General features: G+C 44.3%; 1 protein-coding gene across 2 annotated transcripts in view; it reads left to right on the top strand.

Annotated features, from left to right (window-relative positions):
• Positions 1–15,667, top strand: part of abca4b (ATP-binding cassette, sub-family A (ABC1), member 4b) — a 177,857-nt gene that overhangs the window by 26,431 nt on the left and 135,759 nt on the right. The window lies entirely within an intron of this gene.

Consider the following 15,667-nt stretch of genomic DNA (forward strand, 5'->3'; position numbering starts at 1 on the left):
TTCCAAAATAATACAAGAGCCCTGGGAATACAGAAGTTCCCATATGTGCTGCTTAAGATGGCCATTCCTCCTTTTTGCCTCTGCCAAAGGCAGTTTTATCAAATTTTACAGCTATATTTTTTCCAATGCCTTTCTCAATGAAATTCTTGGTTTTGATGATATAATTTACTTCAGAGGACACTTTCTCGAGCAAATGCCAAATCTTAATCGAACAATAGAACACGACAGCACTGAAACAGACTCTTCAACCCATCTAGTCCTTGCCAAACTATTATTCTGTCTTGTCCAATTGGCCTGCACCCAGCCCATAACCCTCCATAACCCTCCCATCCAGGTATATTTTCTTACATGTCAAAATCAAGCCCACATTTGCCACTTCAGCTGGCAGCACTCACTGCATGAAGAAGTTCCTCTTAGTCTGGCTCATAACATTCCAGAACCAAAATATGATGGTATATTCATTGTTCAAGTAGAAATTTAGGAGTTGATCTCAGGCAATGTCAGGTCAGTCAATGGTATTTCATGCAGACATACTAAATATCAGGCCTTGCCGCCATTGACAGCTGATCCATCATCACAGGGTATAAATTTCTATCCCATTTTTGGAGTCCTGGCAACAGTTTGTCAGTGCATTTTGATGCATCTAAGCCAAATGGCTTTGTCACTCAGGTGAAGAGAGCAGGAATGGCGCATTCTCCAACTTTCCTTCTCCCTCAGCATTTCCTCTTAGTACAGGGAAATGTGAGAGAAAACCTTATTCTGAACCCTTGGATAGCCTTGAGGAGCAAAATTGGTTGATGTGAGGAGCAGCCTGGTCACTAAGGCATTTAAGAATGCTACATAAAATGATTTCTTCAACAATAACAACACCAAGCATTTCTATGACACCTTTAATGCAGCAAGAAGTTCCTAGATATTTCACCACCGCTCAAACCTGCGTGAAAGCCAAGCATGACAACATTAAGGCAGCAAGAAGTCCCTAGATATTTCACCACCGCTCGAACCTGCACCAAAAAAAACATTGAATTCCTTGCACTTTCTTAATTTTTTTTCACGTAACTGAAATCAAAACACTTCATTTAAAAAATGGAAAGTTTAAAAACAACACTGAAGAGAACAGATTTGCTTGCAAGTGCAGTGCACATCCTAAACCAAAAAACTGAGGCACAGAGCAGCCCTTCAACCGCTGAATGTCTGAGCGTTGAAGTAATTTCAATCTGCATCAGAATGTTCCTTTTGGTTTCGGGCGGTGTGTGGCCTCAAATTCTTTAACGGATGGAATGTACTGGTGTGGGAAGCAACATTGACTGACAGTGCCAGGATAATAATAACACTGGAACACAGTGCTAAAGGTCCTTTTCATATGCAAATCCTGAAATAATGACAAAAAACCATCCAAGTTTGCCTTGATTCAAAATTGCCCAGACTTAACCATCTTAATGTGCATTTGAAGCTTCAAACGGAGACTTCCTAAAGAACCGTCGGCATTTTTGTGACATAGCTCTTTCACCAGTGTGTATTTCTGGGTGCTTGTGGTTATGACAAATGGGTAAGTCCTGAATAGTATTCCAGCAAACAAATAGTACAATGTCTTCCCATTTCACATGATTCTGCTAGAATTGTGAACATCCACAGAAGTTAGCAAAGGATCAATTTCGACTTTTTTGTTTGTTTTTGGTTCTACCTTTTAGAACCAAAGTGGGTCATTTATCATGTGAGTAAATTAAAATAAACTTTCCATAAATTGATGTTGCTTACAACCAGGGCTGGTGCCAAGGGGGGACATTCAAGGGCATTTCCCCCTCAAATGAGGTATTGTGACTGCCCAGCTGACCTGGTGTATTTGTAGGCTGTTATCTTTTTATTCTAGGAACAGGGCCGATCTCCCCGTTTATCTCTGGCTGGCGATGTGCTTTGACGGTGCTTATAAGGTACCTATCTCAGCGCACAACTGCCCCTGACGCCTTCACATGTATGGTCACTTTGCAGTGGTTGTAGTAAGCATGGCGCTTGAACCAAATTGCTGGTCCCTGAGCCTTGTGCTGTGCTCTCTAGCTCACTACCTCTCTGGTTCTGAGATCCTGTGCTGGGCTCATGTGCAGGTGGACCTTCTCGGGGTTATCCTCCAACAGCATCTGTGGATACTTCCCTGGACTTCTCCCAGAGCTGCCTCCCTCCTCCACCTCCAGGTGCTTGCCAATGCTCCTTATTAATTTCCTGAGCAGGTAACCTTGGAACAAGGCCTGGATCTTCGCTGCAGCCCGCACCTGGCCAGCGATTTCTCATCCAAATTGGTGACCTCTCCAAGCTACTTGGTTGATGGTAGCTGTTCTATTTCTCTCCTGATGCTGCCACCTGATTTGTAGGCAGCGTCGTGCCCAGTGGTTGATGAGATGAGAACAACCGTCCCTGCAGCCAGGGGTCTGGAGAATGCCAGTCCATGCACCGAGACACCAAGGCTGAAGATGGGCACTTCCTGTTCGTATACTCCTGCAGCGAGGGAATCTTGGTCGATGTTACCTGTCCTCTCCCGCTGTCTCGGTACTATGACAGCCTCAGGACTGAGTGAAGAGGGGCAGAGTTGTCTGGTGCAGAGGTTTTGTAACCCCCTCCCCCCGCACCCCCTTCCCAGCCCCCCTCCCACTGAGCATCAGGTTGTGCCCCCCTTCGTGGTTACTCTAATGCCCCTCCGCTAAGACTTGTTCTTGTGCCGGCCCTGCTTATGACTGAAATAAGATGATATGATGTAATTGCATCAGGAAATCTGGGTCCATTCCCCATTCCAAAGCTCAAACATTTAAATGAATAATATCAGATATGAGATGTTAACCAAGGCCCCTTCTGTTTATAAAGGTGGTAACTTTGCAAAGTGCAGGGGAGCTGTCCCAGATTCATTTATCCCTCAATTGTTTTTTTTGAATATTTAATTTATAAATTTTAAATCACAATATTAGTTACATTTCATTAAATTCAAAAATTATTCAGAAAATTATACTTGTGTGTGTGTGTGTGTGTGTGTGTGTGTGTGTGTGTGTATATAAACAAACACCCATCCCCTCCCCTCCCCCCAAAACCCCTAAAAAGAAAAAAAAAGAGATTGAGGAAAGAAGGTCTGGAGAATGCCAAGGGAATAAAGCATTTATATCACAAATGTCTAATATTGGAAGTTACCAAGAAGAGAGTTTATCAAATGTACCAACCCACATTTTGTAAATATGGGTGCCATATTTTCCAAAACAAATAGTATTTATTTCCTAAACAGTTAATAATCTTCTCTAATGGTATACAGCTATAAAGTTCTGCCGGCCATTTTTCCAAACCTAAATCTGTATCTGACTTCCATGATATTGCTATACATTTCATAGAAACTGCTAAAGAAATTTGTAGAAATTCAATTTGATACATAGTTCATTTTAATTAAGGTCTTATAACCTTAATATTATTCAATAAGAATCACATCGGATCCTGTGGGAACCTGACCCCCGTAATCCGTTCCAATAAAATTCCCAACTTTCAACCAAAACTATCTGACTTTAGGACATTGCCAAAAAAAGTTCCAATCTCACATTCACACCTCAAGCATAAATCTGATATAGCAGAATTTAATCTATTTAGTTTTTGTGGAGTCAAATATAACTGATGCAAAAAATTATATTGAACTAACCTGTACCCTTTTATTTATGATTTTTGTCATATTATTCTTTCTAGTTCCATCCAGTCTTTCTCGTTTATTTGTCTATATAGATCTACTTCCTATCTTGATCTTGATTTATGCACCCCTATTTTTGGGGCCCTCAATTGGATTTTCTAATCTTGCCTTGTTTATTTGGGTTTCAGCATTTTTGTATTCAGTGGGAGTTAGTTGCATGCAAATTGGCCCTACTCAAACAGCTTCCCACATCCTACAAGGGCAACATGGTTAGCGCAACATTGTCACAGCGCCAGTGACTAGGACCAGGGTTTGAATCCCACACTGTATGTAAGGAGTTTGTATGTTATCCCCATGCCACCCAATTACAACCAATTGACCTACAACTTAGTACGTTTTGTTGGGTGGGTGGAAACTGGAGAACCTGGAGGAAACACACGCAGACACAGGGAGAATGTAAAAACTCCTTACAGACAGCACAGGATTTGAACCCCTGTGGCCAGGGCTGTAGCAACATGGCATTAATCACTAAGCTAACCTTGCCACCCCTTACATTTAGACATGCAGCCCGGTAACAGGCCCTTTCGACCCATGAGGTTACGCCACCCAATTACACCCAATCGAACTACAACCCTCATACATTTTGAAGGGTGGGAGTAAACCTGAGCACCTGAAGGGAACCCACTCAGACACAGGGAGAACGTACAAACTCCTTGCAGCGCTGGTTTTGAACCTGGGTCACTGGTGCTGTAACAATATTGTGCTATGCACAGATTGATGACCGACACTGTCCTAAAGCAGTTCTGCTGCTCATTGACCAGACCTGTGAAACCAGTGCCTAATGACCAAGGCAAGGCTGTTGTCAGTGAGTCTGTGTGATGTGGTGTGACTTCCTGCCAAGCACGCAGCCCTCTCAGGCGAATGGCAGAGATGCTGCAGGAGTAAATGAAGAAAATCAGGAGGGTTTCCTTCATGCTACATTGATCAGTCAACCAATGTCAGAGGAAAGATCATTATCTCCTCATTTATATCTTGCCACAGTCTGAGGTAGTTTGACCTCTGCAAATTAAATGGTGTGTTTCTCATATTGTGATTCATGGATTCTTCACCAGATATGAAGCATTTTGAGAGATTGAGGCCAAGACTGGTTAAAGATAATTCTCCCTTTTTTAAAAATTTTCAGTTCCACACTTAATTTTATCAGAATAGATGGTCGTGAATTTCCTGAAATTCAGGCAGTGGGACAGGGTGGTGGTGGAAAACTGCGTCCCATGTAATTAGCGTGTGTGCCCACCCTCCTTGCTCTGCCAAATGCAGCTTATGATGGAGGTGTTTTATTTTTTTAAAAACATATCCCAATGGATTACAATGCAGATTGAATTCTAATGAGGGAGCATGGAAAGAGGCCATTCAGCCCATTGAATCTATTTCAGTTGCAGTCTTCTGCTCTTTCCCGTAGCCATAGACATACAGCACAGAAACAGGCCCAATAGTCCCATGCTGCCCAATTACACTGCCAGCCACCAGTACGTTTTGAACAGTGGAAGGAAACCAGAGTGCCTGGTGGAAACCCACACAGTCACAGGAAGAACATACAAACTACTTTAATATAGCGCCAGATTCGCACCCAGGTTGCAGGTGCTGTAATAGTGTTAACCACCACTTTAACAGTGCTGCCCTGCAATGTTATAGAGTGAAAGGATGTCATGAAAGTCATCGCATCTGCTTGTGTTTTATTCTCCCTGTCATCTTCACACCGCCAGTATTTTATTTCCGTTCAAGTCCCTCCTGAATTGTGGTTCTAAGAAAGGAAAGCAATATCTCAGTAGAGATCTAATTGTTTTTTTCTAATGGGTTAGCAGAACATCCTTCTTTTTCAAACCTCTACTCTCCTTTAAAATTGTATCAAAGTTCACATTTATTGTCAGAGTATATACATGACATCACATACAACCATAGAATGCTACGACACAGACCACAGGCCATTCAGCCCTTCTAATCTGTGCCAACCATTATTTTGCTAGTCCCACGAACCTGCTCCCATTCCATAATCCTCCAAACATCTCTCATCCATCTATCCAATTTATTCCTAAGATGGAGCCCACATTCACCACACCACGTGGCAGCTCGTTCCACACTCTCACCACTCTCTGAGTGAAGAACTTCCCCCTAATGTTCCCCCTAAACATTTCATCTTAAAACTATGACCCTCTCATATTTATCTCCCCAATCTAAATGGAAAAAAACCTATTCACATCCATTCGGTCTATACCTCTTATAATTTTTTAAACCTCAATCAAATCTCCCCTCATTCTTCTTCCCTCCGAAGAATAAAGTTCGACCTTTCCCTGTAACTCAACTCTCAAAGACCCAGCAACATCTTAGTAAATCTTCTCTGCATTCTTTCAATCTTACTGATGTCCTTCCTGTAGTTGGGTGACCAGGACTGCATGCAATATTCCAAATTTGGCCTCACCCATGTCTTAAATAACTTTAACATAACATCTCAGCTCCTATACTCAATACTTTCATTTACAAAGGCCAAAATCTTTCTTCATATCCTTGTCCACCTGTGATGCCACCTTCAGGTTACAATGTATCTCTATTCCCAGATCTCTCAGCTCTTCAGTCCCCTACCATTTACCATGTATGTCCTACCTTGGTTTGCCCTTCCAAAACACATTACCTCACATTTGTCTGCGTTAAACGGCAACTACCATTTTTTTTGGCCCATCTCCCAGTTGGTCCAGATCCCTCTGCAAGCTTTGAAAATCTTCCTCATTGTCCACGACGCCTCCTATCTTTGTGTCACCAGCAAACTTGCTGATCCAATTTACCACTTTTTTATCCAGAAAATTGATACGAATGCCAAACAACAATGGTCCCAGCACCGATCCCAGAGGGACACCACTAGTCACAGGCCTCCAGTCTGAGAAGCAACCATCCATTCCCACTCTCTGTTTTCTCCCACATAGCTAATTACGAATCCAGTTGACAACCACTCCGTGGATACCTAGTGTCTTAACCTTTTGAACTACCTTCCCATATGGGACCTTGTCAAAGGCTTTACTAAAGTCCACGTAGACAACATTCACAGCCTTTCCTTCATCTACCCTTTCTTGGTAAGCTCCTTGAAAAACTCTACAAGATTTGTTAAGCATGACCTACCAGGTACAAAGCCATGCTGACTGTCTTTAATCAGTCCATGACTGTCCAAATACCTAGATATCCTGTCTCTCAGAACCCCTTCCATTAATTTACCTACTACTGACAACTGGCTCACCAGCCTATAATTAGCTGGTTTATATTTGGAGCCTTTTTTAAACAACGGGATGATATGAGCTACCCTCCAATCCTCTGGCACCTCACCCATGGCTAAGGACATTTTGAATATGAGCCTCCCTCAAGGTCTAAGGGAACATCATATCCAACCCAGGTGATTTATCTACCTTTAAATGCTGTAAGTCAGCAAGCATCTCTTCCTCCTTCATCTCCCTATGTTCTATGACCCTTCTGTTTGTTTCTCTTCCTTCCTTATGCACTCTGCCCATTTCCTGAGTAAATACTGATGCAATAAAACTTTAAGATCTCCCCAATTATATGACACTCCACATAATGGGGAAGATCATTAGTGACCATGTCATAGTTGGCCACTCTGATCCTCTAGAGCACACATGTCAAACTCTGGCCCGCGGGCCAAATTTGGCCCGCGATATAGTTATATTTGGCCCGCAAGATCATTTCAAAAATGTATTAGAGGTGGCCCGCCCTGCAGCGAGAGCCGATGCTGTTTTTTGGTAATGTCACCCCCACCATCCTCCCCCTTCATTGCACATCCTTCCCCACCCCCTAACTATCCCCTCCCCCCTAAAACCACCCCCCTTAAAAGATGGCCAGAATATTCTCAAAAAGGAATCCAGAATGGTAAAGTTCCACAAACCTTCTGCTGGGAATCCTAACAACACCCGGGCATCAGATCCACGGGACGCGGAGGGAGCAAGAGTGTTGCAGGTTGACCATGCAAACTTTGAGAACGGGGAAAACAAAATTGTAACACGAGAAGTCTGTCGATGTCATCAGCCGGCAAGCCAGTTGGAAGGCTCCCCGCACAACCAGTCACTTCTCCCACCTGTCGAGCGGTGCGGAGGATTGGCGAGCGCCTGTAATTTCCTGTCGGCGCGACGGACATGGCAGGCTGCGCACGGCCCCCGCTGTTCCGCAAAGGCTGATCGGCAGTGCGCTGGGCCTGAGTGGGTGGGTAAGCAGGGGTGGGCAGAGGGTGTAGGTGAGGAGTAATGGGCAGGGGAAGTTATGGTGGTGCGAGGGGCAGTTAGAGGGAGGGATGAGTAGAAGGAGGGGTGGATAGGGAAGAGGTAAAAGGGGAGGGGCAGGGTGAGTAGGGGAGGGGTGATTAGAGGGTGAGAGATGGGTAGAGGGAGGAACAGGTTGAGGGGAGAGGCAGTAGAGGGATGTGTATAGGATGGGGTGGGTAGAGGCAGAGCGAGTGGAGTGAGGGGTGAGTAGAGGTTGGGTAAAGGACTGGTCAGGTAGCGGGATGGTGGGTCGAGGGTGAATAGAGGCCTAGAGCCTGAGGAGTGAGCAGGAAATGCTGAGTCCTGATGCAGGCCAAAATGGACACAGCCTGTGAATGCTGACTACATCTCCACAGGGACCAAATATGTTTCCCTCAGGTCAAGCAAAGGGTGAACTTGAGCTACCTACTCCTGACTTGTAACATTATCCTCCTAAAGTTATATCCTAAAGTTTAACATTACATATGTTGAAAGAAGAGAAAACATGCAGATGTTGTTGAAAATTTTCAATAAGTATTTAGTTCGGCCCTCGACTTAGTCCAAGTTTTTAATTTTGGCCTTCCGTGAATTTGAGTTTGACACCCCTGCTCTAGAGGACCAATTTTGTCCCTTACTATCCTTTTACTCTTATATACTTGTAGAAACCCTTCAGGTTTCCTTCACATGATCTGCCACAGCAACCTCATGTCTCCTTTTTGCCTTCTTGATTTCTTTCTTGAGTATTTTCTGAACACTTTAAGTATCTCATTAACTCCTTGTTGCCTATATTTGCTATACACCTCCCTCTTTTTAGCCTGATCGCAATATCCCCTGAAAACCAGGGTTCCCTTGGCCTTTAATCCTAACAAGAACATGCAAACGCTGTACTCTCAAGATTTTGCCTTTGAAGGCCATCCACTTACTGAACACATCCTCGCCAAAAAGCCACATATCCCAATCCACTCTTCCTCGAACCTTTCTCATTTCCACAAAATTTGCCTTCCTCCAATTTCAAATCCCAACATGAGGACCAGTCTTGTCCTTTTCCATAATTAACATGACGCTAATGACATTATGGTCACTGGACCCAAAACAAGCCTGAGATTCTTTTCCCACAGAGAATTTCCACAAATCTTTTGTGTAAAAAATTGTATTCAAGAAAAGGTATGTGTACAAAAGGGAGAAATGTAAACAAAGAAATATAAACAGACTGATATCATTTAGTTAAGCTTAGTACTTATTATTCTTCTACATTTACTCAGTCTTTGGTAAATCTCAAGTCCATACAACTATCTTTCTCACCAGTTCATCTACTCCTGAAGTCTACAACCACCATCCACATTGTTCACAGTATCCCTAGTCTCGATGCTTCCAATGTCTCCAAATTTCCAATGAAGGAATGCAATTAGAGGAAGTATTCTTCATAGATTCCACTTCTCTAAAGTAAAATAATTGCTAAGATTCAGATGATGCTCGGATTAATGTTTAGTCTGGCATTTCACTCCTACCTGGAGCAATTGTCCCCAGATCTGAATAATTGGGGCAGCAGTCAGCTACCACCACTTCAATATCTCTGTTCAGCAAAAGATTTTTAACTCACTCCTAAAAAAGGGCCCAGGCCTGAAACTTCGACTACCTTTTACTTCCTTTGGAATCTCCGTCTCAACAGCCTTGTGTCCGTCTCTATCTGCAGTGAAGGTCATCACCTAGATGTCAGAATGGCCTTCCTGGAAGTGACCCCACAGAGAGAGCATCTGGATTGGATGGAATCTCTGACAGTTCTGATGACCCACACAAATGAACTCGTGGGAGTATTCATGGACATTAAGTTAACTGTTTTTAAATTTAGACATACAGGACGGTAACAAGTCCTTCCAGCCCACAAGTCTGTGCCGCCCAATTGACCTGCAACCCCCATATGTTTTGAAGTGGGTGGGGGAGGGAGAACTGGAGCACCTAGAGGAAAGCCATGCAGACACAGGGAGAACGTACAAACTTAATGCAGGCAGTGCCAGATTCGAACCCAGTTGCTACGCTAATCATGCCGTCCCTCTCCCTGATTCAAGCTGCATGGGCTTTACGTAGTGCACTAAACCCCAGCATCTGCTGATTTTCTTGTATTCCAAGATTTTTAATTGACTTTTCCCAGATCAAGTGGACCAATGAACATTTCAAAGCAAGTTCAATCTGTCAGATGTGAAATAGGCTTTTAAATAAAAAGTAAATTTTTGCAGATGTTTTGGAGACAGTGCAGAGGAGATTTGCCAGGATGTTGTTTGGATTGGAGAACATGTCTCATTAATTGAAAACACAATATGGAGAAACTCAACAGGTCAAACAGTGTAATTTATGGGTAAAGATACATAACCAACGTTTGGGCTTGAGGTATGAGCAAAATGAAGGCAGGTGCCCGAACAAAAATGTGGAGTGGGGAGGAGGAGCACAGTCCCACAGGCATAAGCAACATTGACAGAACTAGGACTTTTTCTCTTTGGAGCGATGAAGGTGACTTAATAGATGTATGTAAGATTATGAGGAGCTTAGATTGAACAGCCACCACTTTGTTCCCCGAGGCAACAATAGCAAATCCCAGAGGCCATCTGTTTAAGGTGAGTGGAGGAAAATTTAGGGGAGATGTACGTTTTTTTTACACAGAGAGTGGTGGGTGCCTGGAATGCATTGACAGGGGGAATGGTACAATAGGAACATTGAGAAGATGCCTAGACAGGTGTAGGGATGTGAGGAAAAAAAGAGGGTAATGGTTGTAAGGTAGGGAAAAATTAGATTGTTGTGGATTAGGACAGCGCAGCATTGTGGGTGGACTCTGCCAAATGTTCTGTTAAAGGAAAAATTAAAACCAGGACTAGACAAGAATACAGCTGCTGGGGGATGTGGTGGAGTGCTTGAGAGGTCGGGGCAGCAGCATGCCTGGGGAGTTCAGTGTAACATTACTACACTGTTGGCTGGGTCCCTTGGAAAAACAAGGAGGAGACCACATAACCCATGTTTCCCTTTGCATAGGGTATGGTTCACCACAGCTGTCTCGCAGAGCAGAGCCGTCCCACAGGAGCAGTGGTTCTCATTTGGAAGGGTGGGGTGGATGGTGATGGAAGGAGTGGGTGGGGGTGGGGGGGGGGATGGGATTGTTATCCATTGATTCACGAAGAATTCAAAACAGAATAAGTTGGACACATTTCAACCAATCAAGTCATGGTTCTTCTCGTCTTGTTTTCTCAACATCTTGAAGTATTTGACCAGGCATTCATGTAATTAGTCTTTTGACGTATCACAAATCCAATTACCGTGACACTGAATTATAATTAGTTCCAAAATATTTGTTGAAGTTTAGTTGTCTGTGAATCCATGGCAGCACAATTGTGTGCCTTCATTAGATTAAAAGGATCTCAAGCAAGCATTCACAGAGGCTGAAGTGTGAAACGATAATATTTGAAAAGCAAACCTTGATTCTCTGATTAAGCCAATGACATCCACAAGCTTCTGGTGTTGGTTGCTTAGTTACCAAGTATTTGTCAACTTCATTTAGATAGGAGTTGTAAGCTTGGTAAATTTCCTGTGTTGCCTTTGTCTGAAACCAACAACTCTTTGAGGGACATCAACTAAATAGATTAAGATCAATGGAAAATGTCATGGCTGAGATTGTGGCAAAGTGTCACAATAGATCCAGCAAAGGCTGTTATTTGATGAATGGGCCTGATGAAGAATTGGCCAACATATCTGGTATGGGGGTGGAGTGGGGTGGGGGGGTTACAAAATGCCATTACCTAGCGAGACCCTGTTCTCTCTACATTTCTAGCATTCTGACTGGTTGAGTCACCATCTGGACATGCCAATGCATAGGATAGGAGAGTTGTGAACTTGGCCAGTGCCATCATGGGCGTTAGTCTTCACTCCACTGAGGACAATTTTAAGAGACGGTGTCTCAAGAAAGCAGCCTCTATCATTAAGGACCTTCACTGCCCTTTTCTCACTGCTACCATCAGGAGGGAGGTACAGAAGCCTGAAGATGCACTCCCAATGTTACAAAAATAGCTTCTTTCCCTTCTGCCATCAGATTTCTGGCTGGACAATGAACCTGAAGACACCATGTCAGTTTTTTTTTCTCTTTTGCACTAATTATTTATTTTTAAAAATTGAATTTACAGAATTATAATTTTATAGCAATTTTGCACCTGCAATGCATAATGCTGCTGCAAAACAACAAATTTTGTGACACGTTCATGGCAATAAACTTGATTCTGGCTTCCTTATACCTGCACATCCACCCTTGCTCAACCCAGAATCATCCTTATCCCAATCTCCCAAAGGGCTTGTGGCAATTTGGATGTTAAAGACTGTAGTGATATGGATGTATGCATTGGCAGGCCTGCCCTCTGGGGGTCCCCCTACCTTAGCTCCTCCCTTGATCCTTCCCATATGATCCCTGGCCATGAAGGTCGAATCCCCTCTTCTTCCTGCTCATTTTCTTAGCCTAGACCTGGGCCAACAGTCTCTTGCTTAATAAAGCCTATCATTCTCCTCCGTCATCTGTCTGCATCATTATTGGGCTACCGATAGCGCCCAACAAAGACCATGGCATGAAGAATCTATTGACGGAAAATGTAAAATATTTCTGGACTAGAAACACCACTGTTCCTGCAGAGAAAAGAAACAGCCTTGCTCATACCTGATTCAACAGGAAAACGTGCAGCCTCAGTAGCAGGTGTTGGGTGGAGAGATGACAGAAGGTTCAGTAATGCACTGATAGCCAAAACGTGCAGGTTCTTCAACATTACCAAGACCCAATGCCTCATCTAGGGCCAAGAATGCAAAGTCAGGGAAGCAGTCTACACTTGCTAAAGGAACACTTTGAAAACCTCTTCTATAGCAACTCTGACTTTGAAGAGAACATCCTGACCTCCATCCAGATCAGCTTTGCCTTCAATCTTGACTGTCAGAAGGTCTAATGTTTCCTCCACAAAATCTTCATAGTCTACAGGCAGAATAAATGACCCAATGACAGCATAATCTTCCAAACGTACAATCTTAGCACTGAGGTCCTTGTTAGACTCAGCTGGCTCTTTTGACGGCATACTCCAGATGCAGGCAAACAAATCTGAGTTCTGTCATGGCATTAGTTTATCTGGTGGACATAGGCACCTGCCTATATGTCAAGCACTTCCTGCTGCACTCACATTGTCCTCGGGGAGTTATGATACAAGGCATTAAAAAGGTCTCCTTTGAGCATCGGTTTTTGCATAGAAGTCTTACACAGGAGGTCACTAAAGCTCAGTGTTAACTACACTCATCTGGGGTTTGTGTCATTCTTTCTGGGAACAGTGAGTTCTTTCCGAGCTAACCTGCGTACAGCTAAAACCTCTCCTGCACTGTAGACTCTGCAGGGCCAAAGCTTGGAGCAGCCAGCTACAGTGGTGACCCCATTGGCACTCTGGACCCAAATCGAGGCACATTTCGCCCTGAGGAAGATCACCTTTGATAACACCCATTACTACCACATGGTGGGCGCCCTCAACCAAGCCACAGGTTTCTTGATAAGCCGCCACAGCAGGGCGAATACAACGCCATCTGAGAGGTTTTAACCCGCACCTTCGGGCTGCCTGAGCGTAAGCGCATAGCCCATCTGCTGCATATGGATGGTTTGGGAGACAGGGCCCCATCTGACCTAATGGGATATGCTCATCCTATGTGATGGCCATGCCTCCTGCTCGCTTTTCAGGGAACTGTTCTTGGAAAGGCTGCCACAAAATGTCCGGATGATGGTCCAGGGAGACAAGTTCAGTGACCCATGAAAGGTACCGGAGAAAGCAGACTCCCTGCTAGCCGAGAGGGAAACTGTCTTCACGCTCCATGAGATGTCCACGCCCATCATGTACCAAGCTGCCTCAGCACTGCAGCACATGGGCAGGCAACGACTGCAAAGGCCCAACCGTCGACAAACCAGCCATGGGTTCAATGGACACCTCCAGTGAGTGATACTGTCATTATCATCAGCGGTGTGGTGCAGAAGTCCATCGATGTCTCTCCTCCTGCACATTCTGCAGAAGCGCCAAAAGTTGGCCATCATTAATGGCTGTGTCGACCAGCCACCTTAACAGCCTCCATGTCCAAGACTCCCTATCCGGCCACCGTTTCTTAGTGGACATGAGCGGAAATCAGTGAGCTCCCCCCGAACATAACTGATGTCTACAATGGCACAAAAGCCCAGCAACTAAAGGCCACCAACAATTCTGACATACAAACTATCCCTTCTGCTTTGAGAACAGCCATTTTAAATGGACCTTTACCCGAGCAGACTTCCTAAAAGCCAACTCACTGCTAGTGGACGTTAAAGGCTGTAGATTAGTGCATGCCACAACATTTCAGACCCTCGAACTAAAGGGGAAGGAACCCACCTGCATTCGGTGATGCTGACTGACAGTGAGTTTATGTGAATCATAACTGAATTTCCCACCATTACGATTCCATTATTTATGTCATTCAAGGTCAAGCATGGGGTAGGACACCATATTCTTACTACTGGTCCGCTCCTTCATTCCAGAGCACACCGCCTCCTCCCAGAAAAACTCAGCCTTGCGAAGGAGGAGTTCCATAAAATGGAGGAGCTGGGCATTGTATGCCACTCTAACAGCCCACGTGGTCCATAAAGCTACAGGAGGGTGTAGGCCATGCGGGGATTGCAGATGCCTCAACAAGGCCACAATGCCTGACCTCTACCCTGCGCCGCAGATTCAGGACTTCACCGCACATCTACAAGGGGCATGGATCTTCTCCAAGATAGATTTAATTGGAGGCTACCACCAAATCCCAGTCCACCCAGAGGACATTGCAAAAACAGCCCTTTTCACCCAATTTGGCTTATTTGAATTTTTAAGGATGCCTTTTGGACTGAAAAATGCAGCCCAAAGATTCCAACGATTAATGGGCACTGTGGTCCAGGACCACAACTTCATTTTCGTCTACTTAGATGACATCCTAATTGGCAGCCGCAAATGGGCTGAACAAGCCACTCATATAAGACCACTGATCAATAGACGGAGTGAGAATGGACTAACTATTAATCCAGCTAAATGCAAGTTTGGAAAAGAGGTAATCAACTGCATGGGCCACCGCACTGACAGCCACACTACCCGAGAAGGTACAGGCCATTACATTTTTCCCACAGCCTACAAACGTTAGGGCCTTGAGGAATTCACTGGCATATGGACAGCAGCCCACATCATATGGCTCCTTTTCTCTCTAATGTCAGGTACACAAAATGATCTCAAATGGAATTCAGAAGCCTCAGAGGCTTTCCAAAAGGCTACGAATGCTTTAGCAAACGCCACACTCCTGTCACACCCACAGTCAGAGGCAGCTACAGCCCTCACGGTTGATGCCCCCAATATAGCAGTTGGAGGAGTATTGGAACAATTAATTGATGGACAATGGAGACCTCTAGCCTTCTTCAGTAAACACCTACGGCCACCTGAACTAAAATGCTGCGTGTTTGACAGAAAACTGTTGGCGCTGTACCTGGCCACAAGATATTTTTGTTACTTCCTGGAAGGAAGGAAATTCAAAGTGTTTACTGACCACAGACCAGTAACTTATGCTTTCAGGAAGGTCTCAGACCCTTGATCGGCCAGACAACAGCGTCGCCTTTCTTACATCTCAGAACTTACCACGGACATTGAACATATTGCTGGCAAGGTAAATGTCGTGGCAGATG

Source organism: Narcine bancroftii, chromosome 5, assembly GCF_036971445.1.
Source record: "Narcine bancroftii isolate sNarBan1 chromosome 5, sNarBan1.hap1, whole genome shotgun sequence".
Lineage (NCBI taxonomy): Eukaryota > Metazoa > Chordata > Chondrichthyes > Torpediniformes > Narcinidae > Narcine > Narcine bancroftii.